The sequence below is a fragment of the Ceratotherium simum genome, chromosome 12, assembly GCF_057802395.1.
Source record: "Ceratotherium simum simum isolate JZ-2026a chromosome 12, ASM5780239v1, whole genome shotgun sequence".
In the NCBI taxonomy this organism is placed as follows: domain Eukaryota; kingdom Metazoa; phylum Chordata; class Mammalia; order Perissodactyla; family Rhinocerotidae; genus Ceratotherium; species Ceratotherium simum.
Genome location: NC_141911.1, coordinates 23,017,703 through 23,035,516, shown reverse-complemented (window position 1 = coordinate 23,035,516; position 17,814 = coordinate 23,017,703). Strand labels below are relative to the sequence as shown.

Genomic DNA, 17,814 nt, shown 5'->3' with positions numbered 1-17,814 from the left:
GAATAAACTAATCTAAAATAAAAGGACAATAAAATGTAATTACAGGAGACCATTAAGTTGAAGTCAGATGAAGAAAAATTCATTAATTCAATGCAAATCTTCAAGTTTATAGGCAATATGAACTTCTGATATATGGAATTTGAAAAGATACATATACACATATGTGTGTATTAGATTAGGGAGTAAAATAATATATTGACTTATAGTCATTAATTTGGAGAAATGGAAAGAGCTCTATATATTTGTTTTACTTTTTTAAATTCAACATACAGTGATGTTTGCTACTCCAGCTTTTTAAGATGCTTTGAAAAACAACAGGAGCCACAGGCTTGGTATAAAACTTGACTCTCCTTGTGGAACCCTTGCCTCAGAGCAGCAACATGTATTGATTTTGACATGCCAATAAAGTTACGTAGAAAGAAATTGGGTTGAAATTGCATTTGCCATGTAACAATAAAAACCTAAGCAACAAAACTAAGTGAAGAGATGTTCTTAATATAAGAAGTCCTTTCTATGTGCTGTTACCATCAAAGACACAAGGCTCACGTAATCACAGTTAAAAAAAAAAATCTGTCTCCCTTTCCAGTTCACCCGGTCAAAGATACCTACTCACTAGAAGTTGCATTAACAGAAAGAACTGTGAAGAGAAGGCCCCTGAAGTGTGAACTTTCATCTATTATTCACTACAGCTCAAGTTAATCTTCTGCTTAAGACATTGTTTCTCTCCATATCCTCACACCACCTACAGATAAATAAATAAAAGCATAGACATGTTAGTTTCCTATCGTAGTACAATGCCACTTGATAGTAGAGTTTCAGGGAATATTAAATGAGTACTTCAAGAATTCTTGACATCTGGTTTAAGAAAATGGAAGTGGTCTTTACTGTGAAGCATTTGAATAGGTGGATTTTTCCCATACTGAGTACTGTAAACCTGAGTTCTACTTTATGACATTTAATCCTTCTAGAAACAACCACGTAAAACAGGCTTGGAATATGCATATTCATCTTGGATAAATAAAGCCCACCTCATTAACTTTTATACACACACATGCATATATATATAATTATAGATACGAAATTATTTGAAAAATATATTTATAGAATTGAAAAATTTAAAGCTATTTTTGAATTTTTCTTTAAATTAGGCCTCTGAATTGGGATGAATGTGTGTTGATGGTTAATAAGTAGATTTTTAAAGATATGAATGTTAAATAGATTTTAAACATCAATATGATTTTGGATTTTTCCCTAAATATACACATGACAATGTTTCCTTGTTTCCTCTTTAATACTCAAAATAAGAGTTTGTTCAACACCAGCAAATGTGTTTGTTGTTACTTACTCCTCTCCTGTATTTAAAGGAGTGGCTTTATTTTGTGCTTGGACAGCTTCCAGTGTAGAAATTGAATTTAAAAAGTGACCATTTTCTAAGCTAAGAACTACAGAATATAACCAGAAATTCTGAATTGTTTAATCTAATATCAACCTGACGAGGTATGCTGATAGACTCCACTCTGCTAAAATTGTGTGCATGTTTTATCAAATATATGTTAACTACTACCGTTCTTGAAAGTGTGCAATTTTATTAGCTCTCAGACACTAAATTCAACTTGAAATCTCCTAGGTAATTATAATGACAATGTTAATAGGATCATAATATAATAAAATTATTACCACATATTATATAATGAAGCCAACCAAACCAACCAGCTATAGCTCTCAGTATGTGGCAAATATATTTAGATATAAGTAGACAGAAAATTGCATGGCAGCATCTGAATGCGCAAACCAAACATATTATTTGTGACAAGAAGAGAATTTAGCCATGGGTAGAGCTGTGAAGCGTATCCTAGTCACCAGAACCTCTCTACCCTTTAGACCTCTGTCAGAAGCCCTTCTTCACTCATCACCACAGCACTAAATCCACACCTTCTGTCATGGCACTTAGCTTTTCCATTGGAAATCATTGTCCTCTACATGCCTATTCTCTTCTTTTAGCCAAGAAGACTTTTGTGGATGGGATTTATGCTTACCTCATCAATTTATCTGCCACAACTGCCAGCATGGTGATTCCTTGGTTGATGTGCCCTTAGCAATTATTTATTGAGTGGATGAAGACATTAATTAGAGAGCCAAATTAGTACTGTCTTATAACAAAGAGCACTGTATTTTAGATTAGAATATTTAAATGTGCTTTCCCTTCCATTCTACCAATAGCCTAGAGCTGTGGTTTTCAAAGTGTGGTCCCAGCACCAGCAGCATCAGCATCATCTGAGAGTTTATTATAAATGCCAGTTCTGATTCTGATATACTGAGTCAGCAACTCTGGAGGTGGTGTCCAGCAATCTGTGTTTTTATAAGCCTTCCTAGTGATTCTGATGTCGGCTGAGATTTGAGAAACATTGGTCTAAAGATTCATGGCAGGCTGATAATCTTTCATTTGCTATTCTTTGTACCTCTCATAGAACACTAAGGAATCTTATTTCTTAGAATTAAGATGGGTATGGTGTAGGAAAAAAATGGTCCCATAATCAGATTTAAGTGATTAATCTGGGCTTAGAAAAGGAGACACTCTTCCCTAGTTCCATGATTTATCAGGTCATTTATTGACCCTGATCTCCAGAGATACCAATACTGCTGCAAAATAACAGAACCAATAGTTCTCTATTGATTTCTCTTAATTAATATTATTTTCTAAAAGAGTGAAGTATGTTTATCATTGTCTTCTATCTTTTGTCCTCAGAAGCTCTTCATCCTGGGCCAGGATCCAACAATGAGACCCCACAGTCCCTCCAGCTTGAGTCTCTCCAGGCTAAATGAGCAAGCATTCACATCCTAATTAAAATAAATCATTCTGTGAGAGGAGAGGTTAGACTCTGAGGGAACAGATGGCAGATGAGTGGAATTAGGCCTAGGAACCTCTCTAATAGCCTCCTCCTCTCTCCTCCTCAAATCACCTATAATATCCCTTTTTTTTTTTTTTGCATGATATTTCCCTCCCCAGTCCTAAAATAACTCCCACAAGGTTGTCTAGAAGTACACAGGGGATGGAGCTGAGGTTCTAATGCTCACCAAATATAAGAAAAGATAACCTTGAAGAGAAGTCAAGATGGGGGCATAGGTGGACTCTACACCCACCTCCTCCCACAGACACAGCTGATTTACAACTACTCTTGGAAAAATTATCCCTGAGACAGAACTGAAAACTGGATAAGACAAACCCCGGCAACAAACAACAGTCCTAATTAAGGTGGAAAAGGCAGAAATCCCCTTCTGCAGAGAAAAAACACCACCTTCACAAGCTGCCAGCTTCACGGCCGCCCGGGAGCAGCCCAAAGGTCCGCAGCCGTCCCTGGAGGCGCGGGGCTGTGAGCCGGGGAGCACCCCCGCTGTAGGCAGTTTTTGGACCCAGCACAACCGAGCCAAGTGGCATAATATCTGACTATGCCTGCTACTAAAACACTGGGGAGTACCCCCAGTAAAGCTGGTTCATCAAGAAATTAAAGCCGGCTCTTAAAGGGCCCATGCACAAATTCACCCATTTCAGAAAGCAACCTAAAATCAGCAGAAAGAAAGGTGCACAGGGGCCGGCCCTGTGGCTTAGCAGTTAAGTGCGCGCGCTCTGCTGCTGGTGGCCCGGGTTCGGATCCCGGGCGCGCACCGACGCACCGCTTCTCCGGCCATGCTGAGGCTGCATCCCACATACAGCAACTAGAAGGATGTACAACTATGACATACAACTATCTACTGGGGCTTTGGGGGAAAAATAAATAAATAAAATTATATAAAAAAAAAAAGAAAGGTGCACAGTGCTTTGGTGAAAAGAGACTCACCTGATAGGCTCTGAGTGCATTTCGGTGAGAGGTGACAACTCTCCAGGGACTGGGACATTGGCGGCGGCCATTGTTGTGGCCTGGTGTGGGCCTGCTGACACAGACGCCATTGGACTTCTCTCTGGGGCCTGCTAGCCCAGGTGTACTCCACCCACTACAGCACTGATTTAATCCAGCTCAGCCAGGGCAGGCAGCCCACCCTAGAGACTGGCCCCACCCAACAACAAGCCCTCAGGCAACTTGTGGGCCTTCATAGATTGGTGACTGGATTCTCTGCAGCCTGGCCAGTGGGTCCACTTCTGTGGAGCAGGGCGTGCACAAGGAGCAGGTGGAGAGTGTGGGGTGTTGGTAGAATGAGTGGGGATCCTGCCTTGGAGCAACTGGGTCCACTTCAGGAGGTCGGGGCGCACACACGGGGCAGGACTGTGTTGACTGCGTGTGTGGCCCTGGGGGTGGCAGGGCTTGTCAGCTGAAGAAGACTTGTGCTTCTCAAATAGCCACATAGGGGATTTGCCCCACCTTCCAAAGCCTGAAACAACTGGGTGCTCCTGTACCTGAGGCCAGCCCCACCCAGCTGCAATCCTCAGAAAGCTGACAAGAGCCTTACAGGTCAGAGGCTTATAGAAATTGTAAGCCCCTGAGCCTAACAACCAGCCACACTGGGGGTTTACTCACTTAATAGAAAAACTGCATCAGGAATGTGCTATTAGACCTTGCCGCCAACTGTGCTGGGGCTCCCCACACTACCCAACCATGCTGAAAGGCCAACAACAACTACATGCAGCTGAGCATTACAACCAGCCTGCCAGGGTGACGGCTCAGCCTCCCTGTGCACTTAGGGCAAGAGCAACCCCGCCACAACAGAAGGGCACATGTAGCCCACACAGGTGTCTGTCCTGGAATATCTGGAACTGGTGGGAGAGGGAAGCACACTGCTGGGCCTCATAAGGCATCACTTATATAAGGTCACCTCTCCAAGATCAGGAGACGTAGCTGACTTACCTAATACATAGACACAAGCACAGGGAAAGAGGCAAAACGAGGAGGCAAAGGAGTACGTTCCAAGTAAGAGAACAGGACAAAATCCCAGAAAAGGAACTAAATGAAACACAAATGAGCAATCTATCTGTAGAGAGTTCAAACAAAGAGTCATAGGATGCTCACTGATCTTGGGAAAAGAATGGATGAACTCAGTGAGAATGTCAACAAAGAAATTGAAGATATAAAAAAGAACCAATCAGAAATGAAGAATACAATACTGAAAATAAAAATTCACTAGAGGGACTTAAAAGCAGAGTAGAGGATACAGAAGAACAGATCAGCGAGCTGGATGAAAGACTAGAGGAAATCACCCAAGCCGAACAGATAAAGAGAAAAGAATTAAAAAGAAAGAGGACAGTGTAAGGGACCTCTGAGACAACATCAAGCGCACTAACATCCATGTTATAGTTGTCCCAGAAGGAGGAGAGAGAGAAAAAAGGGCAGAGAATCTATTTGAAGAAATAATAGCTGAAAATTTCCCTAACCAAAGAAAGGAAACAGACATCCAGGTACAGGAAGCACAGGGAGCAACAAATAAGATAAACCCAAAGAGGCCCACACCAAGACACATCATAATCAAAACGTCTAGAATTAAAGATAAAGAGAGAATCCTAAAAGCTGCAAGAGAAAGACAACAAGTTACATACAAAGGAAACCCCATAAGGCTATCAGCTGACTTCTCAGCAGAACCCTTACAGGCTAGAAGAGAGTGGCATGATATATTTAAAGTGCTAAAAGGAAAAACCTACAGCCCAAAATACTCTACCTGGCAAGGTTACCATTCAGAATGAAAGGAGAGATAAAGAGTTTCCCAGAAAAGGAAATATTAAAGGAGTTTATCACCAAGAAACCAGTCCTACAAGAAATGCTAAAGGGACTTATTTAAGGGGGAAAAGGAGATCACAAATAGAAAACATTGTCTATTTCCCTGATAAGAGGGTAATGGATACAAATGCACAAAAAAAAGAGGTTAGATATGATATCAAAAGCATAAAATGTGGGAGGAGGGGAGTAAAAGAGTAGAGCTTTCAGAAAGAAGTCAAACTAAAGAGACCATCAACTTAATCTAGATTGCTATGTACATAGGTTATTACATATGAACCCCAGGGTAATCACAAACCAGAAACCTACAATAAATACACAAAAAACTAAGAGAAAGGAACCTAAACATAATACTAAAGAAAGCCATCAAACCACAAGGGAAGAGAGCAAGAGAAGATGAAAAGAACAGAGAAGAACTACTGAAACACCCAGAAAAAAAGTAAAAAAATGGCAGTAAGTACATAATAATAGCTACTTTAAACGTCAATGGACTAAATGCTCCAATTAAAAGGCATAGAGTGGCTGATTGGATTAAAAAACAAGACCCATATATATGCTCCATGCAAGAGACACACTTCATACCTAAAGACACTCACAAACTGAAAGTGAAGGGATGGAAAAAGATACTGCATGTGAATGGCAATGAAAAGAAAGCTGGGGTAGCAATACTCATATCAGACAAAATAGACTTTAAAACAAAAACTGTAGCAAGAGACAAAGAAGGGCACTACATAATGATAAAGGGGACAATCCAACAAGAGGATATATCACTCATAAATATCTATGCACCCAAGATAGGAGCACCTAAATATATAAAGCAATTATTAAGAGACATAAAAGGTGAAATAGACAGTGACACAATAATAGTAGGGAACATTAACACTAGACTCACACCAATGGATAGATCATCCAAATAGAAGATCAATAAGGAAAACTTAGCCTTAAACAACACGCTGGAACAGATGGACTTAGCAGATATATACAGAATATTCCATCCAAAAACTGAAGAATACACGTTCTTTTCAAATGCACATGGAACATTCTCCATGGTTGATCACATATTAGGCCACAAAGCAAGTCTCCATAAATTTAAGAAGATTGAAATAATACCAAGCATCTTTTCTGACCACAATGGTATGAAACTAAAATCAACTACGAAAAAAGTCAGAAAAAGCACAAATATGTGGAGATTAAACAAAATGCTACTGAACAATGATTGGGTCAATGAAGAAATCAAAGGAGAAATCAAAAAATTTCTAGAGACAAATGAAAATGAAAATACGACCCGCCAGAATTTATGGGATACAGTAAAAGCAGTTCTAAGAAGGAAGTTTATAGTAATACAGGCCTATCTCAACAAACAAGAAAAATCTCAAATAAACAATATAACAGTGCACCTAAAGGAACTGGAAAAAGAAGAACAAACAAAGCTCAAAATCAGTAGAAGGAGGGAAATACTAAAAATCAGAGCAGAAATAAATGAGATACAGACCAAAAAAACAATAGAAAAAATTAATGAAACCAAGAGCTAGTTCCTTGAAATGATAAACAAAATTGACAAACCTTTAGCTAGACTCACCAAGAAAAAAAGAGAGAAGGCCCAAATAAATAAAATCAGAAATGAAAGAGGAGAAATTAAAACCGATACCTCAGAAATACAAAAGATTATAAGAGAATACTACAAAAAGCTATACGCCAACACACTGGATAATCTAGAAGAAACGGATAAATTCTTAGAATCATACAACCTTCCAAAGCCGAATTAAGAAGAAATAGAGAATTTGAATAGACTAATTACCAGTAAGAAGATCGAAACAGCAATCAAAAACCTCCCCCAAAATAAAAGTCCAAGACCAGACGGCTTCCCTTGTGAATTCAACAAAATACTCAAAGAAGACTTAATACCTATCCTTCTCAAACCCTCCAAAAATTGAAGGGTGGGGGGAAGCTCCCTAACTCATTCTACAAAGCCAACATTACCCTGATACCAAAAGCAGACAAGGACAACACAAAAAATAAAATTACAGGCCAATATCGCTGATGAACATTGATGCAAAAATCCTCAACAAAATACTAGCAAATCACATACAGCAATACATTAAAAAGATCATACATCATGATCAAGTGGGATTTATTCCAGGGATGCAGGGATGGTTAACATCTGCAAACCAATCAACATGATACACCACATTAGCAAAATGAAGAATAAAAATCTCATGATCATCTCAATAGATGCAGAGAAAGCATTTGACAAGATACAGCATCCATTTATGATAAAAACTCTCAATGAAATGGGTATAGAAGGAAAGTACCTCAACACAATAAAGGCCATATATGACAAACCCACAGGTAATATCACTCTCAATGATGAAAAACTGCAAGCTGTCCCTCTAAGAACAGGAACCAGACAAGGATGGCCACTTTCACCACTCCTATTTAATAGTATTGGAAGTCCTAGCCAGAGCAATCAGGCAAGAAAAAGAAATAAAAGGGATCCAAATTGGAAAGGAAGAAGTGAAACTGTCACTATTTGCAGATGACATAATTTTATATATAGAGAACCCTAAAGAATCCACCAAAAAAACTTTTAGAAATAATAAATGAATACAGTAAAGTCACAGGATATGAAATCAACATACAAAAATCAGTTGCGTTTCTATACATTAACGACAAAGCAGCAGAAAGAGAAATTAAGACTAAAATCCCACTTACAGTCGCAATAAAAAGAATAAAATACCTAGGAATAAACTTAACCAACACGGTGAAAGATCTGTACACTGAAAACTTGAAACATTATTGAAAGAAATTGAAGAAGACACAAAGAAATGGAGATATCCCGTGCTCTTAGATTGGAAGAATTAACATAGTTAAGATGTAGGCTTCCTAAAGCAATCTATAGATTCAATGCAATCCCTATCAAAGTTCCAATAACATTTTTCACAGAAATAGAACGAAGAATCCTAAAATTTATGTGGCACAACAAAAGACCTCGAATAGCCAAAGGAATCCTGAGAAGAAAGAACAAAGCTGGAGGTATCACACTCCTGATTTCAAAATATACTAAAAAAGTAGAGTAACCAAAACAATGTGGTACTGGCACAAAAACAGACACACAGATCAATGGGCTAAGATCGAGAATCCAGAAATAAAACCAAACATCTATGGACAGCTAATCTTTGACAAAGGAGCCAAGAACATACAATGGAAAAAGAAAGTCTCTTCAACAAATGCTGTTGGGAAAACTGGACAGCCACGTGCAAAAAAATGAAAGTAGACCCTTACCTTACACCATACACAAAAATTAACTCCAAATGGATTAAAGACTTGAATGTAAGACCTGAAACTATGAAACTTCTAGAAGAAAACATAGGCAGTATGCTCTTCAACATCGGTCTTAGCAACATATTTTCAAGCACCATGTCTGACCAGGCAAGAGAAACAATAGAAAAAATAAACAAATGGGACTACATCAAACTAAAAAGCTTCTGCACAGCAAAGGAAACCATCAACAAAATGAAAAGACAACATAATAATTGGGAGAAGAGATTTGCAAACCATACATCTGATAAGGGCATAGTCTCCAAAATATATAAAGAACTCATACATCTCTAAGAACCCAATTAAAAAATGGGCAAAAGACCTGAGCCAAGATTTCTCCAAAGAAGATATACAGATGGCCAACAGGTACGTGAAAAGATGTTCAACATCATTAACTATCAGGGAAATGTAAATCAAAACTACAATGAGATATCACCTCACGCCCGTCAGAAAGGCTGTAATTAACAACACAGGAAACATCAAGTATTGGAGAGGATGTGGAGAGAAGGGAACCCTCCAACACTGCTGGTGGGAGTGCAAACTGGTACAGCCACTATAGAAAACAGTATGGAGATTTCTCAAAGCATTAAGGATAGAACTACCATACGATCTAGCTATTCCACTGCTGAGTATTTATCCAAAGAAAATGAAAACACCAATGCGTAAAGATACACGCACCCCTGTGTTCACTGCAGCGTTATTCACAATAGTCAAGACTTGGAAGCAACCTAAGTGCCCATCAAGGGACGAATGGATAAAGAAGATGTGGTATATAAACACAATGGAATACTACTCAGCCATGAGAAACAATGAAATCCAGCCATTTGTGACAACATGGGTGGACATTGAGGGTATTATGCAAAGTGAAATAAGTCAGAGGGATAAGGTCAAATACTGTATGATCTCACTCATAAGTAGAAGATAAGAACAGCAGCAAACAAACACACAGAGACAGAGATTGGATTGGCGGTTACCAGAGGGGAAGTAGGGAGGGAGCAGGACGAAAGGGATGATTAGGCGCATGTGTGTGGTGATGGGTTGTAATTAGTATTTGGGTGGTGAACATGATGTAATCTATGCAGAAATAGAAGTATAATGACGTACACCTGAAATTTATACAACGTTATAAACCAATGTTACTGTAATTAAAAAAAACAAATATAACAAAAGAGATTAAAAAAGAAAAGATAACCTTTCTAGTAATTCAGAGAAATGAAATTTTAAAATAAGGACCCTCTAGGAGGTTTTGGGTTATGGAACTGATGTGGTTCTGGTTGAACATATCTAAAGTCATAGAAGAGTGCACCAAAAGAAAAAGGAGTCATATAACCATATAATAACTAAAAACAAAAATGAAAGTATTCCTAAAAGTCTCAAAAAAGAAAAAAAAACAAACAAATAAACAAAGAGAAACACAAGGACCCTTTAAAGGATTTTAAACTTTCTAAATCAGTGTGACTTTGATTAACTTAAAATTAATATTCTGTTAGCAAATTTTAAAGGTTATATGATTCAAGTTTAGGGGTTTTTTTTAATGCATAAATAATGGAATTACACTGATGAGAGTATTGTGGCTTAGTTTTAAAAAATAGCAAAATATACTGGACTAACAGAAAAAAAACAAAACCGGTCCTGTAATATACTTCCTCCTCTTGATTTTCTTCTCTGTCCTTCTTGTCGCAAAAGCAGCCCAACATTATTATTAGATTATTAGCCACATGAGGGCAAGGACATAGTCTATTTTATTTTATACATGAACAGAACGTCAAGAACTAGGAAGGGTCTGGGATTTTACCCTATTCACAAGCTAACATGCTAGCCTGACTCAGTTTCACAGATGCTGGCAGAAAACACAGGATTCCTGAGTCACAGACCAAGGACAATTAATTACTCATAACAAAAGCACTAGCCAAGGTATGATGATTTTCTTGCACTGTTCCCTATGCTCCAATTATCTCAGGTTGACACAACAGAAGAGGCGACATCTGCATATGAAATGGGTTGCATTACAGGAGAGGAACCTCAACCTTGATCCTAATGTTTTATAATGGGCTTTTGCCGCAGAGGGACACATTTTCTTTATTACACTATACAGCCAACAAATCTTCCTTCTTTCCTAGAAGAGATACTATTTCTATTTTCTAAGGCTGTTTGCTCTACAAATGTTCTTAAAAAGATCATCCGGAACAAAAGATATCAGTGCCTCTGTTCACAAGATGTGCAGAAACACAGAAGACCTATGGAGAATTGTCTCCCAACACACAATAGGAGTTCATTTCCAGTTTTTGACTAATTGATGGAAACAATGAAAATTATTCCAATTATAAGCACTATTTCATAGTATTATCTGACACTAATTATTGGTGTATTCTTAAATGACCAATGTGAATATAATAATTTTCATCTTTCCTATTAAAATAGCTCATTAAATGCTGTATATGTCTTTGCTCTATACTAGAAATTATGGCTTATTAGCAGAAATCACTGTAAACTCACTGTAATGCATTTATAATTCAAGATAAGAAATATTAATAAAAACACAAATATATTGAACCTACAATACATGAGTGAACACGAAGAATATTATTTCAAGACACCACTCATTCTGAGAAGAAAATTGAATTACATAATTAGTGCAAGGGTTAATGAAGGAATTGTAGAAATATGATCAGCTAGGACAGGGTGAAGGAAAGTGGTCAGTTATTTTGAGAATTCAGAGAAAAAGTTGTATGGGAAAGGAAATACTTCCAGATCTGTTTAAGAGAAAGGGATGTCTTGGTGGAGAATAAGGAAATGCATATTGAATATGGATCAATATTTTTATAAAAAGGTTAAAAAAAGTATGTTGTATTAGAGTTTAAACCTCAGGACAAAATCACTGCCACAAACTTAATTACACTAAATAAATGAATATTCCTCAAAGAAATGTAATCTTTCATAAGTGTTATTAAATATATTTACATATGTTTGAAATAAAGGAAATTTGCTTAAAGGCATAACCAAATATATTTTTCTAAAACACTGGTTTGATCATTCTGCTCCTAATCTCAATGACATCCATATATATAAAACCCTGGCCAGAGAACGCCTACAAAAGCTGAGAATGACCTTCAGCTGACAGGTAGCAAGAGACCTCAGTCCTACAACCACATGGAAATGAGAATTTTGCCATGAATGAGCCTGGAAGCAAACTTGCCTCCAGAACCTCCAGATACGAGCCCAGGTTGACCATACCTTGATTTGAGTCTTGTGGGATCTGGAGCAGAAAACCCAGCCGAGTCCACATGGACTTCTGACCTACTGAACTATGAGATAATAAACAAGTGTTGTTTGAAGCCACTAAATTTGTAGTAATTTGTTACGCAGCAATAGAAAACAAAACGGTGACCTTCTGTAAAAATATCCCAACTTAATTTTGCAGGTTTTATCCCCCCCCATATTTGACCACATAGATATTCTAATTCTAATCTGTTCTCCACTTTTTTGTTTACTGAACATACATATGTTCTTATATCACTACTATTTTGTTACTAACTCTTCCAGAAAGGCTATTGTGGGCCATTTCTGCTGAAGAAGATCATATCGATCCTTCAACGTTTAACCTAAATCCCAAGTAAAATAATCTCATCCTTGAGCATCTAGCCCTAAACAAATTTCTAATCTGATAAACTCCAGTGTTTACATTATACAAACACGTATGTGGGCAAATAATTAGTGCCTTGTATTTGTAATTATATTTTCTCATTTATTTACCTCATTTCCTAATTTAAGAGTCATAGCTCCTACAGGGGAGTGATATCATTTTACCCTTCTAGCAACCATCCTCTTTCCCATGGCAGTGCCTATCACATCCAAAATTCTCTCAAAAGGTTATGGTACTTAATACATTTTGGTTCTTTCTACTGAAAAAGCAAAAGCAAAAGCCAAAACAAAATCTCAATAGATATGGACTAAAACATCACGTTAATAAAAATTAAATTGTAAGAAAAATGGTCCCTGATCTTCTGTCAGATGCCATATTTCCCAGTCACCTGAAAAATATATTACTCAATTCTGATTTTATAAATAGATATTTAAAAAATCAGCTTAAATGCATCTATACTTTTATTCTTGATTTACACTTTAAATCTACTAGACACTTCCTTCAAATTCAGCAATCTCACAAATTTTGGTGTTAAATATTGTTAACCATTCTAAACTAACCCATGTAGCACATCATTGCACAGTGAAAAATTAAAATTCCAGAATGTAATATACAAAATAGTTTACTCTACATAGAGAAAAGATTAAAACTAATAAGATGAGTCCAAATAAGTGTTGGCTGATAACTTTAGAAAGAATTTAAATTCATCAACAACAACAAAAACTCAATCAAACCATCTAAAACATAATTTTTATATTAACTTCCAGCTATTTTTTTGAGCACTTCTGATACTGGCTTAACACATGGTTGACGTCAGGGAAGCCATATTGTAGAAAAAAACCATGTTGTAACTTTGAATGACTTCTGATTAACTAACCTAGCTGGATATGCACCCTCCAGGAGTTATACATGCTCTGTAGATTTTACAGCCCCTCCCAGCTGCAATAAGTCAATAACTTTGTTCTTTTGAGTTCCTTGGGAATGTGATGGCCCCTGGGCAGAGAGTCTACGCTGAGAGCCATTATCTGTAACAACTGAAAGATCTGAGTACAAGGTGTTGCTCTGGTCTCTGATGCATATCCAGTAAAACAAAAGATTATCAGGAACTAAGACCAGATGCCTCCCCCACCCAGAGACCAGTCCCCTATATAACTGGCCTGTAGTTGTTCTGTAAGGTACTTCTTTCGGACATTAGTCGGCCATCTTCCCCCTTGCTAGCAAGCTGTAATAAAGTCCTTTCTCTCCTACCACCTTGCCTCTTGACTACTGGCATATCTTGCAGTGGGCAGATGACCCCCGCCTTGGGCAGTAACACTTCTACAAAAATGCAAGAGCTAAAAGGAAGCCAAAGGTCAAATGACCATCCTTTTGTTGCATATCTTCACTTTGCCCTGGACAGATTGTCCTTAGCACGTGTTCACTTTTTAATGTTCTTTCAGAAAACAACATAGTACACAACTAATTTGTACTTCTAAAAAATTCACTATGACTGGAGTTTTCTCTTGACATGTATATTATCATTGTATTTATGGACCATCGAAGTTCCATTTCCTTTTCTTATCTCATTCCTATCCAATCATGACATTGAAAGAATTTCCTTAGGGGTTTTGCCTTTGACTTCTTAACATTTGCAGATCTCAATTTATCTAACTTAGATCTTGCCCTTATTATGTTGCAACACCCTTTTAAAAACTTCTAACTTCCTTAGTTATTTTTCCCCCCCGCTGCGATATTCCAATCAATACCAAAAGGCTATTGAAAATTGCTTTCTAGAATTAATTGTCAGGGTAAGTTTTTTCATCTTCTTTTCCTTAAATATGCTAAATCTTATCATCTTTTAGCTGTCTTCATAAAAGATTTTACACATCTTTACTTCTTATCTAATGTATCCCTACCTATAGGGGAAGAAAAAGCACATGAAAAAAACAACTCTGTGTCATTCTCTTACACAAAAATTTCTAATCTAGTCAATAAATATACTAATTATTAAAAGTCAATATTTATTGAACATTAATAGATGGCAAGAACCTAATGTATTAAATATTAATTAGTAGTTTAAAAACACTTTCTGGTTTATTCTTCCCAATAGTCTTGGGGAACATGTATTTGAACCCATTTTTCACAAATTTTAATACTGGGGATCAGAGAGGTTAATTAACTTGGCTAGCTTTACTCAGCTATTAAGGATTAGAGCAGTTACTAAACCCATGATGTCTGACACAAAACACAATGTCTTAACATCGATGGTATACCACACTCTGCTTATGATACACTGAAAACATATCCTCGGGCACGTGTATTCACCCCTTTCTCTAAATAAAATTAACAGAAAATATCACTAAAAATTATCTCACTTATTTTTTCCCTTATAAACTGATGAATTAAAACACAGCAGTTTAGCTCCCAGAAAGGAAATTTTACCACGTAATTCTTATCATATATACTCACGCATGCATGCACACACACACAAATTTGAGAAGCCTATTAAAATTATAATATTTTTATTGCCACTGTTTCTTTGTGTCTTTTAAGATAGGCACATATTTATAGTATGATAAAGTTCCAAATGTATACATCTGTCTTAAACCTCTTCCCTGAAATCTGTGATTACATTTTCAAGTGCCACTTAACATTTCCACTTGAATGCCTATGAGGCAACTCAAATTTGATATGTCAAAAAATAAAACTCTTAACTTTTACCCCCAACTCATCCTCCCACCGTGTTCTCTATCTGCATTAACAGTGCTTCCATTCCTCCAGTAGCTCAGATCAAAGACCTAAGAGATATCATTCAATCTTCTCGCAGTCTTGTGAGCTTTATCTTCAAAACACTTCAAACATCCACACTTCCATTGCTATGATCTGATCTAAAACACCATGGTCTTTCATCTTAATTATTGAAATTGTCCTCTAACTTCTTACTACTCAAAACATGGTCCACAGACCAGCAGGCAGCGTCAGCATCACCTGGGAGATGGCCAGACCGGTGGGCCCACTGCAGACTACTGATTAGAATCTGCATTTTAATGCTGTCCCCTGTGACCACAGGCACATTAAACTTTGATAAATATTATTCTAACTCACATCCCTGCTTTCTCCCTTGCCCTCCTATTTCTACACAGCAATGAGAGATCTATTTAGCCCCATGTTTCAAAATATTTTACTATGCTCACTCCCTTTAACCTTCCAATTCCACTCCTCGTATTTTATCTTATATATAATGATGTTCATCTCAGAGTTACAGATAAAAATGTATATATATTTAAGTGCAGAAACAGACTAAATGTCTGTTAGCTGAATTATAATACATCTACATGATGTAATAATGTGTAGCTACTGATAAGCATGTCTTTTATATAATATTTAGCCAACTTGTTAAATGTATCTGACATACTTTTAAGAAGGAAAGGCAGTTTAGAATACAGTATATATGATATGCTCCATATGTGTGTTTGTGTGTTTTTATATGTTCACGTAGCAGATAAACCAGAATGTTAAAAGTGCTTCTTCCTGATAGAAAAAAAAATATTCTTCTTAATGCTTTTCTATATGTCCTAAATTTGTATTCTTATACTAATCAGTAACACTTTGCATGTTAAAAGCATACAAGACACTCTACTAAAGTCTCAAAATTTGATGAGATAGGTTATAATATTTTCTCTCTTACTAGAGGAGATAGCCATGACTTACAAAGGGTAGGTAACTTTCCTAAGAATGTATAACTAGTAAGTAGCAGAGCCAGCATTTATCTTAAGTCTATCTCATTCCATAGTCCAAGACACTTAATCATCATGTTATTCTCCAATGTTCAGGGAAAAACAAAAAAGACAATGCATTAGAACTACAGAAGTCTTTAGAGGTAAGACCGAATTTATAGAAAATTAGCCTGATTCCTTCAAAATAATGGAGAACTTTTAGAACACTTTAGAGCATACTTCTGCTTTTACCCATATAGCCCTCTCAAAATGCAAAAGAATTTTTGTTTGCATCCATAGAAAGTGAATATTGCAACAATGAGATTTTAGATATTGAGTACATCAAGATATATATATATGCACACACATACATACATAGGACTCTGACCTCCGGATAATAAATAGCTGAGATCAAATGACAATGCTTGCTATCTTATTTCTACCAAAAAACAAGATCTAGTACCAATGTTATAAGACAATTCTCTTGGAAGTTAGAGACTGTGTCTCTCTCAAATTAGGATGATAAAGACAATGCCTTCCTCCTGGGCAAAGATTGGATAGGTTTGCTAGAAATGCCTTATAAGGATAAAGGTTTCCCAAGCCCAGAGTTACTTGGCTGTGACATAGACCTACTAGGTGCTCAGCACCCATCTGCGCTGTTCCTCATCACTCCCATGAAATTTAGAGAGAAAGGAAAACTGATACACTGAAGCTCATTCTGCCTGTTGTACCATGAATGATAAAATCTTTTGTCTCCAACCCAGAGGGCTTGTATCTTCTGCTAGCATCTATGAAACTGGCAGGATAACTTGTTGTCTTGTAAGCAAGGTAAAATTTCAGACCCATCCCAGTTCCTAAAACCCGGACGGGAAACCACAGTGGTCACTGATAGGGAGTAAAAACTAATTAGGAGAGTTGGAATAGAGATATTTAAAATTATCCTAGAGTAGAATCATGAAAGGAGTTAACTCACTGTAGAACTTTCCTTCCAAATCGTAGTTTTTACATCCAGATGGTTCTTTTCTTTTGGTGACTGTCTCATACAGTTTTTTCATCTTTTCTACTTTTAGAATTCTTCTAAAAGAGAATATAATTAAATCTGATTTGATAGTCAAAAAACAGTAAGATTATTAAATTGTTTAAAATATTTAGTAAATTATTGGGAGAAAAAGCATATTGATTTAGAGAAAATTTTGTGGTTTATAACACACAGAGTACAGTGAAAAACCTTTTTAAATTCTGTCTAAAGAAAGTCTATTTGAATGCATAAGAAAGACAAGATGTCCTTTGATGTTTTTTTCAAAGTTATCAATGATTATGTCTCATGGTTTTAAATTAAACCATATGAAATTCCTGACATTTGAGCATTTTTAACCTATGATATTATTTCATGAGTCAAACCCATACATCTGATTGGAGAAATGAAAATTAGGAGTCTAATGATATTTCTCATTCAATG

General features: G+C 36.7%; 1 protein-coding gene across 3 annotated transcripts in view; it reads right to left on the bottom strand.

Annotated features, from left to right (window-relative positions):
• Positions 1 to 17,814, bottom strand: part of MARCHF1 (membrane associated ring-CH-type finger 1) — a 573,636-nt gene that overhangs the window by 471,802 nt on the left and 84,020 nt on the right. The window contains exon 1 of one of the 3 annotated variants that reach the window (XM_087437463.1): positions 17,329 to 17,413. The exons of the other annotated variants lie outside the window; for them this stretch is intronic. The gene's annotated coding sequence lies outside the window, so the exon portion shown is untranslated. Of the gene's footprint in view, positions 1 to 17,328; positions 17,414 to 17,814 lie in introns of those variants that run through there. 3 annotated transcript variants of the gene reach the window in all.